We start from the raw sequence: 17,231 nt of genomic DNA on the forward strand, positions 1-17,231 counted from the left end.
TCTGTGTGTGGGCAAGGATCCTCTCCACTGCTCAGCCACTTGGAATATCTCTAGGATGTATATTTCGCTATAGAACCAAATGAAAGGAACCATAAAACAATTACATTGTCCTTTTCAGAGAGAGAGAGAGAGAGAGAGAGAGAGAGAGAGAGAGAGAGAGAGGCAATCATCTATTTCCAATCAAACTTCGTGCTTTGTTTCTGAACAGTCTGAAGGCAATAGAAGAATTAAGCCCATGTTTATTTTATAGCTTCATGCTTACTGTTGGTTACTGCCAACAAGCTTTGTGCTTCAAGATATGGGATTGAAAGCAATTGTTCTTTGTAGAGTATTTGTATGTATTTCCATAAATATGTTGAATGAAATGGACACAAAATTTGGCTCATATTTAAGACAGAGCACCACAAATATTGTCTGAGTAAGTATTAGAAACTGATTTCTTTAATGATTGAGAATAAACACTGGCTTAAAATAGTCTTATGTGTGTAAAAGATAACCAATATTTAGAAGAGTGGAGATTTGTATAACCTGTCTGTGCATCAATCTGCCCTGAGAAGGTTGATAAAAGAGAACATGACAATCAAGAGTTAGAAGCGTAAGAAAAAAAGAATACTCTGTGGGACATCATATGACAACACACGCACAGATGAACAGAGGGACAAACATAGGTGTGGGACATCAAAATTTCAATCTGTGAAATATCTAGTAAAATTAAATAATGATTATTAAGGATATAAGGTATGGAGAACAAACATTCTTTCATAACCATAAGTGATGATATGTGATTCCATACAGAAACCCTAACACGGGGACACAATCCATGTTCTAACACAATAGCAATTTTAAAACACTAAATACAAAAGAAAAGCACGAAAATATAAAACAGCTTCAATGTAGAGAACTTTTATTTCCCGAGTTCTGAGAAATCTTTAATATTTAAGGAAAATAGAATAAAGCCCAATGACCAGAAACCTAGAGCTATTGCAACCTGAAGAGAGATGTGTATTCAGGAGAACCACTTGAAAAGCAAAAGAGAAAATATTAGAATGCTACTGAGAATTAATGAGCACAGACTAGGAGGGACGATGGGTTGCTTGGAAGCTGATAAGAGTCCTGGACTCTACTGATAATGCAATAGTGTCAATTAATTGAATAAGTTGTCACTGTGTTTCCTAGAGTGAGTTGTAGTGAATAAATAGCTTAAGAACACCATGACTTAGCACCACAAAAGTTTATTTAACTCTCACTGAGTTTTCTGTGTTGACAGTCTGTTCAGTTTATTTTGGTTATTCTCAGATTTCCTACGGATCTTAGCTTCACTTAACACTTGTTTCCAAGTTCACCTTGGCAGAGGAAAGAAATGTGATAAATTACTTTTGAGTCTTGATAAATTCCAGTGAAAGTGATACATGGTAGGTATGCTCAGATTTCCCTCACCAAGGTGTGTTGCATTACTGTCTCCCTTCCTGTGCTATTGAAGTTAGATCATATATTTCACAAAGAGTCAGGCAATATTTGGACTAGTTACAAATCACATGAGGCACGACAAAAAGAGGTTTGATAGCCTTCAAATAATTTGGTTCTAACTGGAATACTCATTCCATGTAGGTTACAAACAAAAATAGGGGTGGGCAGGAACGTAGGTACATCAATGTACATGAATAATCTAGTGTATGTGTACAATATTTCATGTGTGACAGAATAAATATTTAGTTTGACAACTTATAATTTTAGACATTATTGACTGAGTATGTCAGCGTGCGCTTGTGAAATAATCCTGTTTTAGATTTAAATCGTCTAATTTGTGATCATGGAGATGTGCCTTGTATACTTTCCTTTACATCTTCTGGGATACTCTAAGCCAAGGGTGGTCAATGCTCAATAAAGACTGTATGAGGACTGGGATATTGTTTCTGATCTACTCTGCTCCTGCAGTGCTTGGCATCTCGGTTGTCGGGATGTTCACAATATCACCTTTACAATTTGCTACAGTTACTTCACCTGTATAATGCCATTCACACAACTTAAAAGCATCCTCACAAGCTGTTGGTATACTTCAATCACCTATTCACAGTGAATTCTTCTAGAGTGACTTACTTGAACCCATAGGTATAAACGTTCTAAATCACTAATTGTTTAGAAATATGGTACATACTCTTTTGGGGGAGGGGCAACTGAAAGCTAAGTCAGGAAATGTTGTGAAGAGAACACAGGTTACCTCAGATCCTGATAACCTCTCACAGATGAAAGTTAAGTTTTCAGGAACCAAAACTTTAGCTCCATCTAAGTCCTATACCCAGCTCCACTTCAGTGCTTACCAAATCTGTCCCTGCACAAGGACACAGAAGTATCATTTCCATTGTTCTTCCATCAGAGTCTCTGAGAAAGTCATGGATTGGTCCAGCATCTTACATTCTTCTAGGGAATTCCATCATGAGTTCAAAAAGCATCTCACGGAGACTGAGCAAGTTGGTCAACAGTAGCTCTGACAAGTTTTGTTATGCCACCTGACATCTTAGTGGCCCAGTTTTATTTTTTACTTGTTTGCATAAAGCATTATTTTAGCTATTTAAATTTTTTTATATTACAAAGCCTTAATATTTTGAACCTTCACTAAGGCTGCTTTAAAATTCATTTTGTGGGGGCTGGAGAAATGGCTCCATAGGTAAAGGTGCTGACTGCTGTAGAGGTCCTGAGTTCAATTTCCAGCAACCACAGGGTGGCTCACAACCATCTTTAACGGGAACCAATGCTCTCTCCTGGTGTGTCTGAAGACAGTGGCAATGAACATAAAATAAACAAATGAATCTTAAAAAGTAAAAGAAGAAAAAAACCAAGAGTTGAGGTAGTACCTAAGAGGTACTAAGCTCCTTCTGCGTTAGTACATACTCATATAGAGAACAAGAATATAAAAGTCTTTACCACTAAACACCTTCTTTCATTGAGCATTTTATTTATTTACATTTCAATTGTTATCTGCTTTCCAGGATTCCCCTCTGAAAACCCCCTACCTCATTCTCCCTCCCCCTGCTTCTATAAGGATGCTCCCTCACCCACCCACCTACCTTCCCCAGCCTCCCTGCCCTGGCATTCCCCTACACTGGGATATTGAACCTTCCCAGAACCAAGGGACTGTCCTCCCATTGATGTCTGACAAGGCCATCCTCTGCCTACTCAATATAGTACTTGAAGTCCTAACCAGAACAATTAGACAACAAAAGGAGGTCAAAGGGCTACACATTAGAAAGGAAGAAGTCAAAATATCACTATTGGCACATGATATGATAGTATAATTAAGTGACCCCAAAAATTCCACCAGAGAAATCCTAGACAAATCTTTTACACCAGATCATTGGTTTCTGTGCACCAAATGACAGCAATGAAAGGAAAAGATGAGAAGAAATGGCTTCTATGAGAAATTCAGAATATCAACCTAAGGTTTCAGTATTATCTCAACCACATCTCTCAAGAAACTACAGTGAAGGGTTTTCCTTGCTGTGCCTCCTGTGTCTTCCCTAACCAGTCCCACTTTGCCTTGTGTGGTGTGGAACACCTTTATCTCTAATGAAGCCATAAAATATCTTCTAATTGCATCAGATTCACCATTAAATCCAGGTTTCTGTCAAAGCACCGGTGACATTTTCATCATTTCTTTATCACATAGTGATTGGTGAAATACTTCTATTATTCAGTATGAATTTTGGTTTTAGGAAAGGATCATACAAACTACTAATTTTCTAATCTTCCCATCTTAGCTGATGAGATCATGTCTCTTTTCTACATGTTAAATCTATGTCCCCTTTAGACATGTCATTCATTACTCCTTCGTAATCTGTTTTTTACTATATAGTAATCCACTGTAATACATTTATACTTTAATTTACTGAAGTGTTTCTGCTATTAATTTACAATTTCAGTATCAAGGTTGAATACGTAAAAAAAATTGAAATTTGAAGTAAAGTAAGCTTTTGTTTAAGTCAAGTTATTTCTTTTTGTTGACTGATTCTATACAAGCTTACACAGAATCCCAAATATGCATTGTAGAAATTCAATATGGTTCATTCTCCCAGCCCCATGTTTTCAGAAATTAGACAGAAGCTCAAAACCTACCAGCAAATACCTTGACCATATACAATATACCAAGGTCATAACTGGTTAACCCACTTACTCTAACCCACATCCTAGCATATGGCTGTTTACCTGTGCTCAGGAACTAGGAGTTTGTCTTGTCACATCTTCCTGGGAGAATCTCCTATACCTGGTATTTTCCAAGAATTCTTTCTCCCTCCCAGATATCTCAAATCCTATTTCCTACCTAAGACATAGGCTATCAGATCTATTATTAATAGGTCTCATATCCATATAGACATAGGATTTTCTCTACAACCCACAACCTTTAACTATAATTAGAGTACAAATCTACTATTACGAGTTCTTGATAATGGTTGGAATCTAAAGAAGAAAAATAATAACCTCAAATATTTAAATATAAATAAAATATAGTGTAAGAGCCACAGGATCTTCATGATATTTATGTTCAACGGATACTGTTGAAGGTCAGATGAAATAATGATATGCAAGATAATGGGTTATGTCAGTTTACCTCAAAAATCTTGTCTGTCGTATTTCATTTGACTCATTATCTTGTGTGTCATATTTCATTTTCTAATTCTTATTATTGATTTTGTATCTTAATACTGAATATGTTTAGATAGTGCACTAAAGATTTTTGTTTTGTTTCGTTTTCCTTTTTTTAACATGAAAGGGCTTAGATCATCCCAATATTGTGAATGGACTTGATCCTTATAAATGTGAACTTGATAGGATTCCCAACATTGATTCTCTATTTAAGGCATGAAAGATGACAGCCAGATGAAATCTTCCCTCACTACACAGAAAAGTCTATGGGAAAATTGACCTTAGAACTAGGATAATGATTCTAAATATATTTTTATTTTAAATAAAATAAAATGGTCAGTCTATGGAATTTTAATAGCAGTATGGACTGGGAACCATTTGTGCATTTCGTCTTCTTATACTCTGTAAATCTGAGTATGCTGTCAAGGATTGGGGAAGGGAAGACTCTGTAATTATATTATTATACCTACAAGGTTTTCTTTTCATTTATTTTTTGAAAAAAGAATTTTTTACTCTGGACAGTGCCTTTCAAGTATGTTTTAGTTAGGGTTTTACTCCTGTGTACAACATGACCAAGCAGCTCTTATAAGGAAAAAAAATAATTGGGGCTGAATTACAAGTTCAGAGGTTCAGTCCATTATCATCAAGGCAGGAACACGGCAGCATCCAGGCAGGAATGTTGCAAGTGGAGCTGAGAGTTCTACATCTTTGTCTGAAGACTGCTAGCAGAATTCTGGCTTCTAGGCTGATAGAATGAGGGTCTTAAAGCTCACAACTTCAGTGACACACCTACTCCAACAAGGCCACACCTACTACAACAGGGCCACACCTTCTAATAGTGCCACTTCCTGGGCTGAGCATATACATACCATCACAGAGTGTATTTATCAAATTCTGTTTGGAACATGAATCACGAATCATTGAATGCAGTTGGGTATTATTTTTTTCTGGCAGCTCCACCGAGCTCTAGATATTAGTTTTTATTGCTAGAGTCCTTTGATAAGGAGAACAGAATTCTCTAATTCAAAATGTCTCATATATATGTATAGATTCACAGTGAGCATAAGTGTCAAGATAGACAATATGACCCTATAAGATATCTCCAATTCTCCTCTGTGCTTTCTGCTTTTGACCTGCATAGACACCTGTGATCCTACTCCAGGCCTCTCTCCCCTTTTCATGGCACTCATTTGGACTGTGGGCCAGTACTCATGTAAACATAGGAAGTGTTGAATTTGCTTCTTCTTCTTTGTGCTTTCCTGCTGTAAATATTGAATGGATAACTTGTAAACCATGTACATGTTAGAATGAACACCAGAAGTCCCTTATATCACTCTTAAAATATAGCTCACTCTCTGTTCTCTCCAAGTACAAATAGGAACATTGGTATTACAGATTTATATCTGGCTCAATTGCTGCTCAATTTCAAAATCATGGCACATAATAGGTAGCAGCCAGTCATATATTGATGTGTGCTGCATGATACTCTAGCCTTTTCCAAAAAATGAGCTATTGCCCTATTTTTGCAGCTGTCCTGGAAAGGAACAATGAGCTGAGACTGAGGCTGGCCTTGAGAAAGCTACAAAAAATATTTTAAATAGGAATTCTAAGGAACCCGAAGCCCTCAGTTTCATTATTTTCCTTTTAGAAGTCAGACAACTGAAATCATGTGTGGATGATGGTAGATGAGTAAACAGACTAACCACGATGCTACATAAATCTGGAAGAATCTGTTGTGTCTAGTCCTCAGCAAGGCAATATAAATTCAGAGTATGCTGCTGTTCTAAGTACACATTAGAAGTACAGCTTTTTGAAAAACTTTTACATACCAAGGGAATAATTCTAATTAACAATATACTTTATGATCAATGAAAAACAGAGCTAAAGTAAAGTTAAATGTTGTTATATATTTGTTGATACCAACTATATTGTTTAAAAAGACAAATGTATTTGAGTACTTACAAAATACGCAACAGTTAACCATTTCTTTTGTGATCCAAGTTAAGTAAAACCCTGAGAGATGATTTTAGCTCATTTTTCATAATAATAAAATATCTATGCGTGCAAAGATCACAAGAAGGCATTGGATTCCCTAGAACGTGACTTACGGATGGGTGAGAGCTGCTGTGTATATAATGAAAGCTTTAGCTATGTCCTCTGAAATATCAAAAAAGTACATTCTTAATGATCCTCTCTGTAAAATAGCATCTACTTTTGTAATTGGTGTTATTTCTCAGCACATGGTATCAAGCTATTGATTTTTCTTCAACAAAGGAGGTAATAGTATTGGCATGTTACTGCTGGAAAATTCTATGATCTATAAAGGTATGCTCTGTGATCCTTTTGAAATATTTATTCTTTTGGGGCATCACTGTTTTTATTTTTATACCTGTTTTCATCTTCTCGGAAGTCAGTTTCTAAATTATTGAACTCTTCTTCATCTTTTGATTATGGCTCACCATGGTTAAAAGGGAATACGATTTGTGTGGGTTGTCTGCTCCCTAGGGAAGCAAGGGCAAGATAACTTTCATAGCTGGAACCTTTCCCAGCTCCAATTAACCTTGTATAATATTTGAATAAAGTAACTGGTGTGAGCTAACTGGGTGTCAGTCTTTTCAAAGAAAGCTGATCCCCTCTACTCCTTTGGGAAATGAAAGCTTAGCATCTTGGTGAGCTTTTCTCTCTCTCTCTCTCTCTCTCTCTCTCTCTCTCTCTCTCTCTCTCTCTCTGCTTGTGGCACTTACAACTAACATCCATCAGTACTCATGCACATAGTGAATACACATCTAAGCAATCAAACATTCACACACAAAGTAAATACATCTGAAAAGAAAATAGAGATGTAAAACACTAGGCCTGATAAAGTTAATTCGTGTGGCTGGGAAGATTGTTTTCTTTTATAATGAAAACCGTAAATAAAACTTCTTTTAGTGCACTACTATTTATTAATATTTAGAGTCAAGGAAAAGATTTGTACTTCGATCAGAGAAAAGTTAACTTAAGGAAAACTTTTCAAAAATGAAGCAGATTTGGCCTTACAGAGAGGGAATTAGGAAATAAAAAATTCATATATTACAAAGGAAGTGAATTTTAGAGAGGAAATGAAACATACGAACGAATGGGCTCAACCTGGATGTGTTGACACCACAGAGGATGTATTGATAGATAGGAGTTCATAGCAATAATGGCTGCCAAATAGAAACAGGGGCTGCACAATTTGCTGATAATATTCTAGTTCAATTTCATTGATTTACGAGATTATCTCAGTGGATCACAATGGATCATAGTTGTCAAACTTTAGGTTTCATTGAGATGAATTTCCATACATAACCAGACAAATAATGTAGGATCCCAGAGTATTTGGAGACTAAATTAATCCACATTTTTTTTAATTCCTCATTCCAAATTAGGTTCTAACTTATGTTTTGTTGAATCTATGATCTGTGCTCCTTTCTAACATTTCGTACTGAAAAAGGTTGCTAATAAAATAGGTAATCCAGTAAAATATGAATATAGCCATTTTTAATTGCAGTGGAAGGAGCGTAGAGAAGTTAGAGTTAACCTGGAGGCATAGTACACATGTTCTTAAAGAGAGGCTATCATGAGTTCTCATTGTATAGTCAGTCTTTGAAATCCTATTTGACTCAGTCAGAATCGGTATGCAGTGTTCACTAGTCACATGACCTAGCATTAAGGCAAAAGAACTAAAACTTTTTCCACCCATTTATTTAAAATGAATGTAATAACCTAATAGAGACATTGTGAGAATTATATCATTACATCCTACCTTCTCAATTCACTGCACACAGAGAACATGATGATCTGCTCTGTTCCCATGAGGTAAGCTTGAAGCCCTGACTCCTGAAAGTTTGTGTCAGCCTCATCAAGGTCTGAAAACAACAATAATAATGTAAGATACACACAATGATCTGTGTCGTTTAAATAAAGAAGGGGGCTTTCAATAAGGAATACATAAACTGTTGCTCAACTGCTAGTGAGATCATAACTGTCATTAGAGACAGTTTTTCTCTAAGATTAAGTGACTCAAATTTTCAGCTTGGAAAGCCATAATAGATACAAAATGAAGGAAGTTTCTTTTCCTTGAGAAGGCACATTGGACTAGATATTAATTGACTTTAAATTAGGGCACATACTTTGTGTTCATTGCATTTTCCATAACAATCTACATCTGCAATATGTAGGCTACTGTCCTGATGTGTACAGCTTCCCTCGTCATCAAGGCTCCAAAGATTTTACTCTCTGTTCCGTGCTCATCTGCTTTTGTTGTCTTTCGTGACCCCTCTCATGCTCTGTTGTGGTGAAATATAATATTCTGTCAGTGTGTGAAAACTTCTGTATCCTAACCTTTCTTTTACCTGTTTTATGTCTGACCTAAATCTTATGTATGACCTGACCTAGAAATTGCAAGCCAGGCTGGCCCAAGTCTTGCATCGGTAAACATTGTTTTTATTTTTGCCTCACTAGTACTAGGATTACAAGTATAAGAGACACCCTGACTACCTCTAACTTTCTGAATAATTTTCTTTAAATTTATTTTTGACCGACGTGAGATTTAAAGCAGCTCCTGTATTCAAAGTTCCCATTTGCTACAAAAAATTCAGTTTCCGTATTTTAGATCAAACAGGTGCTTGGGCACGTTTGTTTTCTTTAGTTCTTTTCTTTCTAAAATACTGAATATATTAAGCAGACACTATGGCAACAAAGATTTCAGAAACATTTTTTTCTGCCCATATAAGGAGTAGTATTTTCTTTACTGAATCTTCCCACTGCTAAAAATGATGTTAAATCTGAATCTATAATCTTACCTTGTGACATGTCTGATGATCATAGCAAGAGAATTAATACAATACAGAAGAAACGGCAGACAAGGAAGTGGAGATTTTAAATGCCTGCTCTTAAGTGTATAGATGATTCATTTATACAAAATTCTAACTTACACAACTTCCAAAATAAAACGGACCATCTAAAGTGCTTGGAATACTTTGTGAGAGTCATAATGTTCTCATAGATCTTTTACATTAGCTGCAATGGTATCAACTGTTACCGTCTCTTCATTTAGCAGTATAAACTTAATATTAATTTCCTCCAAAAAGACAGGTGCTATCAGAAGAAAATAGCACCATCCAATTTACTGTACTATTTCTAAAGTCACGTGCAATTCAACTATAATTAACAATGAATCAAATAGATTTCTGTTTCCCGTTTCTCAAGAGTGACAGGCTAATGTGTATCTGTGTATCTAGTGTTTCAAAAGACTTTGTCATATTAAAATTTACACAAATAACTGGTATTTCTAATTTTAGAAGAATTTCTTCAATAACAAACAGATATTTTTTCAAAGAGGAAGAAAATTTTAAATTAAATAAACCCAAGAAATGCTGTAAGGTCCAAATCCATTTTGGCATAATTAACTGAACAATAACTATGTTTGCTGAAATATTTATGAATAAAGAAGAAAAAAGCATATTGGAACTTGAGTAATTTTTATGAGCAAAATTATGTTAAATTATTTTACATCTATTAAAAGAAGATAATCATGAAACACAATTTTCTGTAAAGCTGCTGAGGATTTAATTCTTCTAATTTAATTTCTTAGAAAATACTACATTTCCTTTGTGTGATGCTATTGTATGTGAATGCCTCAAGAAAGTGCTCTATGAGTTATTACAAAGGTGTTTAAATTGTTCCTTATTAACAATAATGCTTGCCTATTTATTAAACAGAGTGCTTTTCTTAAGAAAAATAACTTCTACTAACAACAGAAGGTAATATTCATTATGCGGAAGGAGGAACCATCAACTATTCCCCCAGCTGTGATTTCTTGCACTATAACAATGAACAGCCCTGCAAGAAACTTCAATTAGGCAATGGTGGCACACACGTTGTCTTGGTAACCGACAGCTCTCTAATAGAACTTAAGAGTTGCTGAAAAGGAGGGAAATCATGCTTGGTACTGGAAATCTAGACAACTTCCATGGGCTAGTGATTTTATTTCTCTTAAAAGAGGTCAAATTCCGGATAAACAGTTCTCTGCACCCAAATCCCGTGGGAGGGAGAGCTAAACATTCAGAGAGGCAGACAAGCCTGGGAAACCAGAAGACACTGCTCTCTGGACACACATCTCGGACACCAGAGGAAAACACCAAAGGCCATCTGGAACCCTGGTGCACTGAAGCTCCCTGAAGGGGCGGGGCATATATTCCTGGTTGCTGCCGCTGCAGAGAGCCGGTGGGCAGCACCCCACAAGCGAACTTGAGCCTTGGGACCACAGGTAAGACCAACTTGTCTGCTGCAAGAAAGCTGCCCGGTGAACTCAAGACACAGGCCCACAGGAACAGCTGAAGACCTGTAGAGAGGAAAAACTACATGCCCGAAAGCAGAGCACTCTGTCCCCATAAATGACTGAAAGAGAGGAAAACAGGTCTACAGCACTCCTGACACACAGGCTTATAGGACAGTCTAGCCACTGTCAGAAATAGCAGAACAAAATAACACTAGAGATAATCTGATGGAGAGAGGCAAGCACAGGAACCCAAGCAACAGAAACCAAGACTACATGGCATCATCGGAGCCCAATTCTCCAACCAAAACAAACATGGAATATCCAAACACACCGGAAAAGCAAGATCTATTTTCAAAATCATATTTATCATGATGCTGGAGGACTTCAAGAAAGACGTGAAGAACTCCCTTAGGGAAACACAGGAAAACATTAATAAACAAGTAGAAGCCTACAGAGAGGAATCGCAAAAATCCCTGAAAGAATTCCAGGAAAACACAATCAAACAGTTGAAGGAATTAAAAATGGAAATAGAAGCAATCAAGAAAGGACACATGGAAACAACCATGGATATAGAAAACCAAAAGAAGAGACAAGGAGCTGTAGATACAAGCTTCACCAACAGAATACAAGAGATGGAAGAGAGAATCTCAGGAGCAAAAGATTCCATAGAAATCATCGACTCAACAGTCAAAGATAATGTAAAGAAGAAAAAGCTACTGGTCCAAAACATACAGGAAATCCAGGACTCAATGAGAAGATCAAACCTAAGGATAATAGATATAGAAGAGAGTGAAGACTCCCAGCTCAAAGGACCAGTAAATATCTTCAACAAAATCATAGAAGAAAACTTCCCTAACCTAAAAAAAGAGATACCCATAGACATACAAGAAGCCTACAGAACTCCAAATAGATTGGACCAGAAAAGAAACACCTCCCGTCACATAATTGTCAAAACACCAAACGCACAAAATAAAGAAAGAATATTAAAAGCAGTAAGGGAAAAAGTTCAAGTAACATATAAAGGCAGACCTATCAGAATCACACCAGACTTTTCGCCAGAAACTATGAAGGCCAGAAGATCCTGGACTGATGTCATACAGACCCTAAGAGAACACAAATGCCAGCCCAGGTTACTGTATCCTGCAAAACTCTCAATTAACATAGATGGAGAAACCAAGATATTCCATGACAAAACCAAATTTACACAATATCTTTCTACAAATCCAGCACTACAAAGGATAATAAAGGGTAAAGCCCAACATAAGGAGGCAAGTTATACCCTAGAAGAAGCAAGAAACTAATTGCCTTGGCAACAAAACAAAGAGAATGAAAGCACACAAACATAACCTCACATCCAAATATGAATATAACGGGAAGCAATAATCAGTATTCCTTAATATCTCTCAACATCAATGGCCTCAACTCCCCAATAAAAAGACATAGATTAACAAACTGGATACGCAACGAGGACCCTGCATTCTGCTGCCTACAGGAAACACACCTCAGAGACAAAGACAGACACTACCTCAGAGTGAAAGGCTGGAAAACAACTTTCCAAGCAAATGGTCAGAAGAAGCAAGCTGGAGTAGCCATTCTAATATCAAATAAAATCAATTTTCAACTAAAAGTCATCAAAAAAGATAAGGAAGGACACTTCATATTCATCAAAGCAAAAACCCACCAAGATGAACTCTCAATCCTAAATATCTATGCCCCAAATACAAGGGCACCTACATACATAAAAGAAACCTTACTAAAGCTCAAAACACACATTGCACCTCACACAATAATAGTGGGAGATTTCAACACCCCACTCTCATCAATGCACAGATCATGGAAACAGAAATTAAACAGAGATGTCGACAGACTAAGAGAAGTCATGAGCCAAATGGACTTAACGGATATTTATAGAACATTCTATCCTAAAGCAAAAGGATATACCTTCTCCTCAGCTCCTCATGGTACTTTCTCCAAAATTGACCATATAATTGGTCAAAAAACGGGCCTCAACAGGTACAGAAAAATAGAAATAATCCCATGTGTGCTATCGGACCACCACGGCCTAAAACTGGTCTTCAATAACAATAAGGGAAGAATGCCAACATATACGTGGTAATTGAACAATGCTCTACTCAATGATAACCTGGTCAAGGAAGAAATAAGGAAAGAAATTAAAAACTTTTTAGAATTTAATGAAAATGAAGGTACAACATACCCAAACTTATGGGACACAATGAAAGCTGTGCTAAGAGGAAAACTCATAGCGCTGAGTGCCTGCAGAAAGAAACAGGAAAGAGCATATGTCAGCAGCTTGACAGCACACCTAAAAGCTCTAGAACAAAAAGAAGCAAATACACCCAGGAGGAGTAGAAGGCAGGAAATAATCAAACTCAGAGCTGAAATCAACCAAGTAGAAACAAAAAGGACCATAGAAAGAATCAACAGAACCAAAAGTTGGTTCTTTGAGAAAATCAACAAGATAGATAAACCCTTAGCCAGACTAACGAGAGGACACAGAGAGTGCGTCCAAATTAACAAAATCAGAAATGAAAAGGGAGACATAACTACAGATTCAGAGGAAATTCAAAAAATCATCAGATCTTACTATAAAAACCTATATTCAACAAAACTTGAAAATCTTCAGGAAATGGACAATTTCCTAGACAGATACCAGGTATCAAAGTTAAATCAGGAACAGATAAACCAGTTAAACAACCCCATAACTCCAAAGGAAATAGAAGCAGTCATTAAAGGTCTCCCAACCAAAAAGAGCCCAGGTCCAGACGGGTTTAGTGCAGAATTCTATCAAACCTTCATAGAAGACCTCATACCAATATTATCCAAACTATTCCACAAAATTGAAACAGATGGAGCACTACCGAATTCCTTCTATGAAGCCACAATTACTCTTATACATAAAACCACACAAAGACACAACAAAGAAAGAGAACTTCAGACCAATTTCCCTTATGAATATCGACGCAAAAATACTCAATAAAAGTCTGGCAAACCGAATTCAAGAGCACATCAAAACAATCATCCACCATGATCAAGTAGGCTTCATCCCAGGCATGCAGGGATGGTTTAATATACGGAAAACCATCAACATGACCCATTATATAAACACACTGAAAGAACAGAACCACATGATCATTTCATTAGATGCTGAGAAAGCATTTGACAAAATTCAACACCCCTTCATAATAAAAGTCCTGGAAAGAATAGGAATTCAAGGCCCATACCTAAACATAGTAAAAGCCATATACAGCAAACCAGTTGCTAACATTAAACTAAATGGAGAGAAACTTGAAGCAATCCCACTAAAATCAGGGACTAGACAAGGCTGCCCACTCTCTCCCTACTTATTCAATATAGTTTTTGAAGTTCTAGCCAGAGCAATCAGACAACAAAAGGAGATCAAGGGGATACAGATCGGAAAAGAAGAGGTCAAAATATCACTATTTGCAGATGATATGATAGTATATTTAAGTGATCCCAAAAGTTCCACCAGAGAACAACTAAAGCTGATAAACAACTTCAGCAAAGTGACTGGGTATAAAATTAACACAAATAAACAGTTGGCTTCCTCTATACAAAAGAGAAACAAGCCGAGAAAGAAATTAGGGAAACGACACCCTTCATAATAGACCCAAATAATATAAAGTACTTCGGTGTGACTTTAACCAAGCAAGTAAAAGATCTGTACAATAAGAATTTCAAGACACTAAGGAAAGAAATTGAAGAAGACCTCAGAAGATGGAAAGATCTCCCATGCTCATGGATTGGCAGGATTAATATAGTAAAAGTGGCCATTTTACCAAAAGCAATCTACAGATTCAATGCAGTCCCCATCAAAATACCAATCCAATTCTTCAAAGAGTTAGACAGAACAATTTGCAAATTCATCTGGAATAACAAAAAACCCAGGATAGCTAAAGCTATCCTCAACAATAAAAGGACTTCAGGGGGAATCACTATCCCTGAACTCAAGCAGTATTACAGAGCAATAGTGATAAAAACTGCATGGTATTGGTACAGAGACCGACAGATAGACCAATGGAATAGAATTGAAGACCCAGAAATGAACCCACACACCTATGGTCACTTGATTTGTGACAAAGTAGCCAAAACCATCCAATGGAAAAAAGATAGCATTTTCAGCAAATGGTGCTGGTTCAACTGGAGGGCAACATGTAGAAGAATGCAGATCGATCCATGCTTATCACCCTGTACAAAGCTTAAGTCCAAGTGGATCAAGGACCTCCACATCAAACCAGACACACTCAAACTAAGAGAAGAAAAACTAGGGAAGCATCTGGAACACATGGGCACTGGAAAAAATTTCCTGAACAAAACACCAATGGCTTATGCTCTAAGATCAAGAATCGACAAATGGGCTCTCATAAACTGCAAAGCTTCTGTAAGGCAAAGGACACTGTGGTTAGGACAAAACGGCAACCAACAGATTGGGAAAAGATCTTTACCAATCCTACAACAGATAGAGGCCTTATATCCAAAATATAAAGGAACTCAAGAAGTTAAACCGCAGGGAGACAAATAACCCTATTAAAAAATGGGGTTCAGAGCTAAACAAAGAACTCACAGCTGAGGAATGCCAAATGGCTGAGAAACACCTAAACAAATGTTCAACATCTTTAGTCATAAGGGAAATGCAAATCAAAACAACCCTGAGATTTCACCTCACACCAGTGAGAATGGCTAAGATCACAAACTCAGGTGACAGCAGATGCTGGTGAGGATGTGGAGAAAGAGGAACACTCCTCCATTGTTGGTGGGATTGCAGACTGGTAAAACCATTCTGGAAATCAGTCTGGAGGTTCCTCAGAAAATTGGACATTGAACTGCCTGAGGATCCAGCTATACCTCTCTTGGGCATATACCCAAAAGATGCCTCAACATATAAAAGAGACACGTGCTCCTCTATGTTCATCGCAGCCTTATTTATAATAGCCAGAAGCTGGAAAGAACCCAGATGCCCTTCAACAGAGGAATGGATACAGAAAATGTGGTACATCTACACAATGGAATATTACTCAGCTATCAAAAACAACGAGTTTATGAAATTCGTAGGCAAATGGTTGGAACTGGAAAATATCATCCTGAGTGAGCTAACCCAATCACAGAAAGACATACATGGTATGCACTCATTGATAAGTGGCTATTAGCCCAAATGCTTGAATTATCCTAGATCCCTAGAACAAATGAAACTCAAGACAGATGATCAAAATGTGAATGCTTCACTCCTTTTTTAAATGAGGAAAAAGAATACCCTTGGCAGGGAAGGGAGAGGCAAAGATTAAAACAGAGACTGAAGGAACACCCATTCAGAGCCTGCCCCACATGTGGCCCATACATATACAGCCACCCAATTAGACAAGATGGATGAAGCAAAGAAGTGCAGACCGACAGGAGCCGGATGTAGATTGCTCCTGAGAGAAACAGCCAGAATACAGCAAATACAGAGGCGAATGCCAGCAGCAAACCACTGAACTGAGAATAGGACCCCCGTTGAAGGAATCAGAGAAAGAACTGGAAGAGCTTGAAGGGGCTCGAGACCCCAAAAGTACAACAATGTCAAGCAACCAGAGCTTCCAGGGACTAAGCCACTACCTAAAGACTATACATGGACTGACCCCGGACTCTGACCTCATAGGTAGCAATGAATATCCTAGTAAGAGCACCAGTGTAAGGGGAAGCCCTGGGTCCTGCTAAGACTGAATCCCCAGTGAACTAGACTGTGGGGGGGAGGGCGGCAATGGGGGGAGGGTTGGGAGGGGCCCACCCATAAGGAAGGGGAGGGGGGAGGGGGATGTTTGCCCAGAAACCGGGAAAGGGAATAACACTCGAAATGTATATAAGAAATACTCAAGTTAATAAAAAAAAAAAAAGAGGTCAAATTCCCTGTGCTTTACATGACCCGTTTAATGCCAAACTTCATTCTAAATTCTTACCTATTTCTTCCCTCCATCTTTTTGAATTGGGTATTACTTTGTTACATTTCAAATGTTATTCAATTTCCCAGTTTTCAGACCAACATCCCCCTAACCTCTAACCTCCCCTTGTATACAAATATTCCCTTCACTATCCTCCCCCCATTACTGCCCTCAGACCAACATTCTCGTTCACTGGGGGTCCAGCCTTGGCGTGGCCAAGGGCTTCCCTTTCCACTGGTGCCCTTACTAGGCTATTCATTGCTACCTATGAATTTGGAACCCAGGGTCAGTCCATGTACAGTCTTTGGGTAGTGACTTAGTCCCTGGAAGCTCTG

The sequence above is a fragment of the Rattus norvegicus genome, chromosome 15 (assembly GCF_036323735.1).
Source record: "Rattus norvegicus strain BN/NHsdMcwi chromosome 15, GRCr8, whole genome shotgun sequence".
Lineage (NCBI taxonomy): Eukaryota > Metazoa > Chordata > Mammalia > Rodentia > Muridae > Rattus > Rattus norvegicus.